We start from the raw sequence: 8,702 nt of genomic DNA, 5'->3' as shown, positions 1-8,702 counted from the left end.
CTGCCACCCAACCACCAAGCAGATCATTGGCTTCCAAGTTTGTTAAGTTAGTTTTCACAAGTTGAATTTGTTCATGTAGATTTATTACTGTTACATCATCAGCTTGAATTCTTTGTTGAAATCGGGATAAAACTGACAGTATATCAGCAATATATGCCAAGAGTTCCAGGTTTTGCTTGCTTGTTAAGAAAGCCAGAAAACCTTTAGCTTGTACATCTCTTGCTGGAGCACTCTTGAAGTACAAGACAAGTGCGTTCCATGAGACCAAAACGGACTGGAGCATGGAATTGGTGAACTGAGTCCATCTAACCTCAAACATACGAGGCAGAGATAGGTATTCAAGGTTATTTTCAGATGCAATATCTTTCAGTTCCCTTGTACGCAGCCCTGATGTATGGAAATAGGAGGACATGCCTGCAAGCTTTTGCAGGAGGAGGCTAACCTCTTCAATACTGTCAGTTACAGATTTCCATGCCAGCTGGGACCTATGCACTGCACACCAAATCTTCATGATTGGAATATTGGACTGTACTGCCTCATCAAATTGTGCCCATAAGCTATTCTTTTCGCCAGTGTTGACACTGGCTCCATCAGTTACAGATGAAGAAACACTTCTCAGCAGAGGCATTGCATCATCACCAATAGTTTTTTGGCAAGCTCTTACTACAGCATCATACACTCCACTGGCCCCTCTGGCAGTAGGCTCTTCAGCACCAAGAAATACTAAGTCTACTTCACCATCTTCACCAACAAGTTTTGTCAAAACGTAGATTTTGTCAATTTGTGTTCGGTCGACAGATCCATCACAGCGCAGTGACACTGCCAGTGACTTCTCAATTCTTTCCAAGAGGTGAGCTCTGTCAACTTTGACAATTTATTCCAAGAACTCATGATGGGATGCAGGTGAGACATATTGAAGGTCTTCACTCAATTTGCTTCCTGTCAGATCGTGCGACTTATCATTGAATCTGAAGGCTTGTGCTTTTTTGCTCACAACTATCCGCATTGGGAATGAGTATGCTGATAGGGTAAGTCGCTTGGCATCAGCATAAACATGTGTCAACAAGCCTCCTATTTTGTTGGCTAATTCTTCATTAGCTTTTGAAACTGCCATTCCCATTGGCGTTTGTTCTAGTATCTCTGTTTTCGATAAACTGGAATGTCTTTTTTGGCTTACAACAGCTTGATGGAGATCAGATTCAAAGTGGTTAGTGACTGTTGCTTCTCTGTACACAGCACCCTCCTCCAAAACAATATTAGGCAGTTTGCCTTTCCAGGTGTGTTTCTTTACTGTGTCCAAATCATCATGACACACATTACATCTCACAAAATGTCTGCCATTTCTATGCATGTGTGTCAGCTTATTCCAGTGTGAGTTTTCCTTTATTGTGTCTTGTTTTGAGGTAGTCATACTTTCTTTTTCTTTGGGCTCCAGTACGACAGCAAGAATGTTCTCATTCATCTCACTGGATGAATTTGGAGACTGTTGGGTTTTGCTGCTTTCATCATGCTCTGGTTCTGCAGCTTCTGTTAAAGCCCTTTCACTCTTTTGTAGCTCATTTTCTGCATCTTTGTTGCTGTCTGTTACTTGATTCTGCAACCATCTATTCATGAATGCTCGTTGACTATCTTTACTGGCCATGATTTGGGTACAAATTACATTAGTGGGCAAATCTGCAAGGTGAGAGAAATGGAGAGGGTTTTTTTTTCCTTACAATTTCCAATCATGTGGAAGTCCATTTAAAATCCTCTGTTTAAATTTAATTTGTGCAGACTCACACTTAAGCAGTTAAGCTTGCTTTTGTGTGCAGGTTGCACAACTAACTAGCATAAGCCAAAACATCTTACTGATGATCTTAGCCTCAATAGCCTGGCAGATATTACAGGCCTATGGTATAATCGTCTAGCTATAATATTCATGTTTAATGTTATTCATGTAGTACTACTTACATATAGAGCCTTCAAGGCAGGTGTATGAAACAGTCAGTCATGTCCTGAAGGGCAGTGAAGGCTGAATTCTTATGGCATTGAGGACAGTTTCGTGTGAATGAGGTAATTCAGTATGTTATCATTGTGTCTTGCTGCCTGAGATGAAGAAAGGAAGTTGAGGAAAAGAAACTGCCCCCTGCAGGAGACCCTGCTACCTCTAGCTACCCCTGGTGGTAAATTAGCAACTAAAGCTATATGCCTTAGGGTAGGTGTTTCTTGGTGGTCTTTTCCTAATAAACATGTATCCCTTGTAAAAGGGTTCTGATATTTACATTATAAAACCAGCAATGATATCCAATTATGATTTATCTCTCTGGCAGAGTAGGGTCAGTAGGCCAGTAGGGGAAGCCGGGAGGGAAGGCTGAAGGTGTACAGCCCCGGCCCCATGACAGTGACCAGTCACCAGTGTCCTCACACCTCACTATCACTGTAGGCAAAGGCCCCATCACCCTGGAAAATTCTCATTTGGTGCCAAATTTCCATAAATGTGCAGTTGTAAAAAATCCTTAAAAGAAGCCCTGAGAAGAACTAATACCTGAAATGCTTCATCACTTGGTTTCCTCAGTGTCAAAACATCTTTTAAGTGTTGTGAGAAGAACTGGCAACATTATGAAGTGAAACATGTTTTCATATCCCAACTTTTTTTAATGTTTTGCAGACCTGAAATGTAGGAATAGATGTATATTATCAAATTAAGTCTCTGGAGTTGTCTTTCACATATCCGCAAAAAAGTCACATGACCGAATTAAGCAGCCCTCTCAACAAAACCACCAGACTATGAGTCTCCATTTGAATGTATGTTGAAATTGCAGACGTAAAACTACATACCAGTTTTAAAGTCTGTTGATAGGTTTAGTATTACTTGAATAATGAATAAGAATAAATGCACAGCTTTTTCCTGAATATTATGGTCATTTTTCCAAGCACGAGTCTGACTTCCATGTTCAGCCAGCTCCATCAGGCTGCAATAGAAAGAGGTGAAAAAGGTGTCCCCCTAGCATTGGTGGAAAAATGCATGAACGAATCCTAAACCAACCAAAAACACCAAATCCCCACATGGTTTGAAGATCACACCACCTTGGTGGTGGTGGTGGGGGGGTTGGTCTAAAATACAAACACTGCCTCCAGGTAGACAACAGGATGAGTGATACTCCTGGGGTGAGGACTGTGTTCATTCTGTCCTGTTTCTGTCTTGTGACAGGAATTGTTTTTTTGAATGGCACAAATAATTTTTGTGGAATCTTATTGTTTTGTAAATGGCTGTACAAAAAAATGCCTGAAACATTTCCTGAATTTTAATGTGACTAGTTGTATATAACTTTTCTGTTTGCTACATTTGTACATATGTTTTTTTTACAATTTACAATTTATTTTTTGCATTCTAAGTTATAAAAATGGTTTGTTAAACATGTTTGTGATTTTCACAGTAAAAAAAAAAGCTAGCTTTTTTCTATTTGGATTTTATGTTTTTGTGTGAATTTAGGTTCACTGTGTTAATACAATATGTCAGAATGAAAGAAAAACAGACAAATCAGTGCCCACCACAACCGCCCACATTAATGGCAGGCATCAAGAACCTCTTTGCAATAAAGAAAATCTTTTCTAAGGTATATGTTAATATCATGTGTGGGCACTGCTTTACATTTACCCAGTTTAAAATGGGGGCTGGACTTTCTCCTCATATCTGACCCTGACCACTGGACATAGATTTGTAAAAACACATTTTCATTGACAAAAAATACCAACTTACAACTCATCCAATACAAAATTCTTCATAGAACACACATTACACAATATAAGATGTATATGTATATATGTATGGGCTTCTCAGATTCTGATGTTTGTTCACACTGGGCCTCATGTATCAACGTTGCGTACGGCGATATTTGAGCGTATATGAGGTGTACGCCAAAACGGCTGCGCTACTTGGCATTTATCAATGTGGTCGTTGGTGTACGCTGCGCTGAAAATATACACCAGGTTGAGAGGTGGCGTAAATTATACACCAAAATAAACCAGCGCTGGAATCCACATAAAAATGAAGATGATCAACATGATAAACAGTGCCATTATAAAAATCAATGCATATGTTACATAAATAACACTTTCCTGATATTACTACATAATAATCAATACAAATCCCGCCTTTGCGGGATTGTTATGGAGCACGATCTGTGGCCACAGCGCTGACAGGAAGGAAAGCGCTGCTCGCCTTTTTCTCCAGACTTCGAGCCTGGAGCCAGAGCAGCACTGAGCTTAACTTCATGTGGTTTGATCATTTTAGACTAAGAAACTGATAATAACAACTGTAGTTTTGTTATTCCCTTAATTCGCCCATGCTGCAACCAGGTTTTGTTGTCTCCATTCGGTTGTCACAATAAAATAAATACAGAAATACATTTAAAAAATAAAGAAATCTGACAGATTAGGCGTGTCTTATTAATGGAGCGAGCAAATATCCACATGTCAAGAATTATTGACATGTGAAAAGAGAATACAGTGGTCCCTCGCTATAACGCCGTTCACCTGTCGTGGCCTCGGAGTCTCGCGGAGTATTTAGTCCAATTTTGCATGCCTTTTTTTTTACAGTGTTCTGTTTTCTGCGTATCTGTTTATAAGAATCTTGTTGCCCAGAAGAGAAAAGAGCGCCAACAACTACTCATAACTGTGTTTGCCACACGGAAACAAACACCTGCTGCAGTGAGATGTGAGTGGGAAAAGGCGCGGTGTCAGGACGCAGAGGAGCGATCTGTGACATACTGGTCAGTCACTATTAATAATTTCTTATGTGTCCGACCTCGTTCGTTGAAATTCGTTCGTTAAAATTAATTCGTTAGTTCTAAATGCCATCATAATTATTTATAGGAAAACGTTCTATTTTTATTTCTCAAACAAATGTTTGGGCCTGAATACAGTTTGGTCTTATTTTCCTACTAAGGTTTGAACTTTGAGAGTGTTTACACACGACAGAAAAGTGAGAAAATGTTCATGCCTGATTGAGAAAGTGTCTAAACTGTGTAGTGAGGGGTTTTCCAGCTTTGAAACATCTATAATAATTGTAAAAAATAACGCTGACTACGTTGCGGTTTCGCGTATTACGGGCTATTTTTTAGAACGTAACTCCAGCGATAAACGAGGGACCACTGTAACACTTTTTTGATTATACTTCAAAACAATTGATACGATAGCCGCTTTTGACGCTCTGTTGGCACGCATCGTGATTGGTGGAGTTCTTTTTCATTGCCGTCTTTCCGGCTTCCATGTCGTAAAATGAGGTGTGTCTGAAGCAGAGTCTGAATATTTATGGGCGTGTTTATTATAATTACGATAGTTTCCACCCACCGCATTTATCAAGATCACGTCAGGCATACGCCGGAAATGGGCAGGTGCGCACTGCTTGATACATGTCATGGCGACTTTGGTGTATTTCAAGTTTACGCCGTAAATTTACGCCACAAGTGCGCAACATTGATACATGAGGCCCACTGTGAGCTAATTGGAAAGATAAACGATCAATCAATATCAATCACTGGTCAAATCTTTTCAAATATCTATCAATGGGAAAAATATCCGCTTCACTAAGAAACCAATTATCACAATTTAATGCAACATGCTCCTTATTTATTAATGCATTAAATTTGAATTGGAATTTGCAGGTCTGAGTTCTGCCTGTTAGGGAATGCCACTCTTTCACCTGTTAATGTACTGTATTAATATTAGATTATGACTTGTTTTATTTTGTTTTTGATCCACTAACTCTTCTCTCTTGTGCTGTAGATCCAGGTTGCATCTCATTGTTGTACTCCTGTTATCAGATAATGATGTTAGGTGTTTTTTCTTGAAAATGTTATCATTAGTGGAGGTGATAGCTTGTATCTTTTAAACTGGGTGGCCCCTCGGGTATGATGATGCTGCACAGCCTGATGTCTGGGGGGTGTTGCTTTCCGGTACTGCCTGGGCATACTGCTGGCTTCTCGGGGGGGGTGGTTCGGGTGCTGGCCATAGCTCCCTTCTGGCTTCCTCCCTTGCAGGGCATGGGTGCGCCTCCATGCCTAGGGGGTGCTGGGCGGTGGGTTTGGCTTGCCTGGGGGACCCAGCGCTGTGCCGCAGGGCTGCTGATCCTGTTGGGGGGGGGGGGTGTCAGGGGAGTTAACTGAGTGGCCGACATTGCTTTTTGGGTGGGGGTTTTGCCTCTCTGACATTGGAGGCCTGGGATCTGGTGCCTGGGCAGGGGATGGGTGCCTCTCCCAGGAGCTCGGTGCACGGGTGGTCTTACATGCCTATGCCTCTCTCTCAGGGTCTGTGGGGCTTGCCTGTCTCCCTCTGGCCCCTTAGTTGCCCCTGCCACTCTTGGGCCTCATCTCACACCTTCCCTGGTTTGGAGGACTGCCCTGCGCGGTGGCTTATCCTTCTGTGGCTGCCTGGCCCCATCTGCCCTGTTGGTTTGTTCTCCCCTTGGGCTTCCTGTGCTCCTCCAGGACTACCCACTGCCTCCCCATCTTGTGGTTGCCCTGGCACCTCCCTTGGTTCTGGGGGTGGGTCACGCAGTCCGTTGGGGCCAGGGTGCACAGCCCGCTCCCTGCACTATGCTTCTCCCTTCCACCGGCTGCTTGTGGTTCGGCCTCACATGTCACACCCTTTTAATGCACTTCACTAACTTAGTACTTGCACACACATTATATTGGGTTTTAAGTAGCACATTATAGGGTTCATAGAGGTTCGGGGTCAGGTGTTGGTGATAGGTTTGTGGGGCCGACTGTGGTGCAGCAGTGCACTGCAGCCTCCCACAGCAGCCACCATCTGCTGCTCCTGCCCTGCCATTTTAATGCGCACACATTATTTCTACACATTTAGTAAACACATTCACCAATTTAGAGTCAGAGTCACTAGGCAGTGGTGGGTTTGCAGGGTAGGCTGTGGTGCAGCACTGCGCCACAGCCTCCCACGGCAGTCTGCCACCCGCCATTCCTGCCCTGCTTTTAATGCAACACTTTATTCTTGCTCACTGAGGGGGTCACACATACCAAGGGAGTTTAATTATAATAACAAGAGTGGGTCTGTTATTTACGGTCAGTGTGGCATGTGGGGTCAGCCCAGGATGGCTGGGGATGTCTGGGGCATTGGTGTCGGGCATGGGCTATTTGTCCTGTCCTGCCATGGCCTTGGTGCCCTACTGTCAGGCTTGTGTGGCTCAGGGTGCTGCGACTCATTGGGGAGGTGGGTGTTGAAGTGGGGCGCTTGTGATGACACAGGGGGAGGTGATGGCTGCTCGAGGGATGGGAGTCATGGTCTCTGCAGGGGGGGGTGTTGTCCCACTGTTGCTTGGGTGGTCTCCTGATCTTGGGCTTAATGGTGCTTGAGATGAGGTCTGGGGGGGAGGTGGCTGAGAGGCTGTGGTGGGGTCTTAGGGGGTTCTGCTGGCTGTGTTGGGGGAGTCTCGGTGGGGGAGGGGTCTGCCACATGTTTCCCGGCTCAAGGGTTTTGGTCCTGCCCCTTGTCTGGGGGCCGGGTCTCGCCCTCGTCTGTTTGGGGGTCTCTGCACGGGCTTGGGGTTCAGTCTTGCTGGCTCTTCTGCCCTCATCCCAGCTGCTGCTCACTCCTTCCTCGGGAGGTCGTGGCCCGTGTGGTGCAGTTCTGGGGCACCCCCTGTTGTGGGTCTACACCGGCACCCTGGGTGCTTCCCCTTGGGTGGTGGGTTTCCTGTGCCTTCTTGGGGGGGGGGGGGGGGGTGCAGTGTGGGGGGAGATTTGTGGCTCCACCTAAGCTGTTTGTCCAGCAGCTCATGTGGCTGTCCCGGTGGCTCTGGTGGGTGCCCTTCTACGGTCCTTTTTCTCCTTGTTTCTCCTGGGGCTCTTCATTCTGGACCCCTTTCCATCGAGTTGCATGCAATCACCCATGTGGCTCCTGGCATGCCGGAGTGGTGCATGTCATATGGTAAAGTTCTGTGCTTTTGTCTTGGCCCAACACACCAGCCACATTAGTGATTGCTTATTTAGCTCTGATCTGGGTCTCTGTGTGTGGATGGTTAGGTGTTTGTGGTCATCACCACAATTTGGTTTTTGGTGTTCCCAAGGGGATCAAGACTCTGGTGTCCTCGAATAGGGTATGGATGCTCACTAAATAGACAATAGACTATTGTTGTCACTCCTTGGTCATGTGTGGTTGTTTGTCCTGGTATGTTGTATTGTTGGGGGTCCGCCTCTTTGGTGTCTCACATTTTTCATCACTTCACAGTTATTACTGTCACCACTTGTCTTTCATTCTTGTCTGTCTCCATGTTGTTTTGGTGGTCAGCCCTTCCTGATTACGGTTAGCTTTAAATAAAATGTTATAGGCTGATCAGGAAGGGCAGGTGAAGGTCACTCACACACTACATGTTATCTGTCTTGCAAGAACAAATTGCATATAGGTGTGTATATATGTAAATAAATGGTTCTGTCAGTTTGGCATTTACCATCACTATATATGCAGACAGGGTTTAAAAAAAGAATGAAAGAAAAACTGTAAAGTCACAAAGGTTAGGTTGTGCTGAATAAATGACACCAAACAAGGCAAAGTAAATAGTTTTAAGGTAAATTATGAAGGCAAAACCAAAAGTAGTCAAATAGTAGTCAATGATACCTCCAGAGGGTTTATTGAAGTTGACCATGCATAACATGAAATATCTTGGGTTCATACTGTCTGCACTGAAATATCAGTGAAAGTAAATGTAA

Source organism: Thalassophryne amazonica, chromosome 7 (assembly GCF_902500255.1).
Source record: "Thalassophryne amazonica chromosome 7, fThaAma1.1, whole genome shotgun sequence".
Lineage (NCBI taxonomy): Eukaryota > Metazoa > Chordata > Actinopteri > Batrachoidiformes > Batrachoididae > Thalassophryne > Thalassophryne amazonica.
This window is presented reverse-complemented; position numbering follows the sequence as displayed.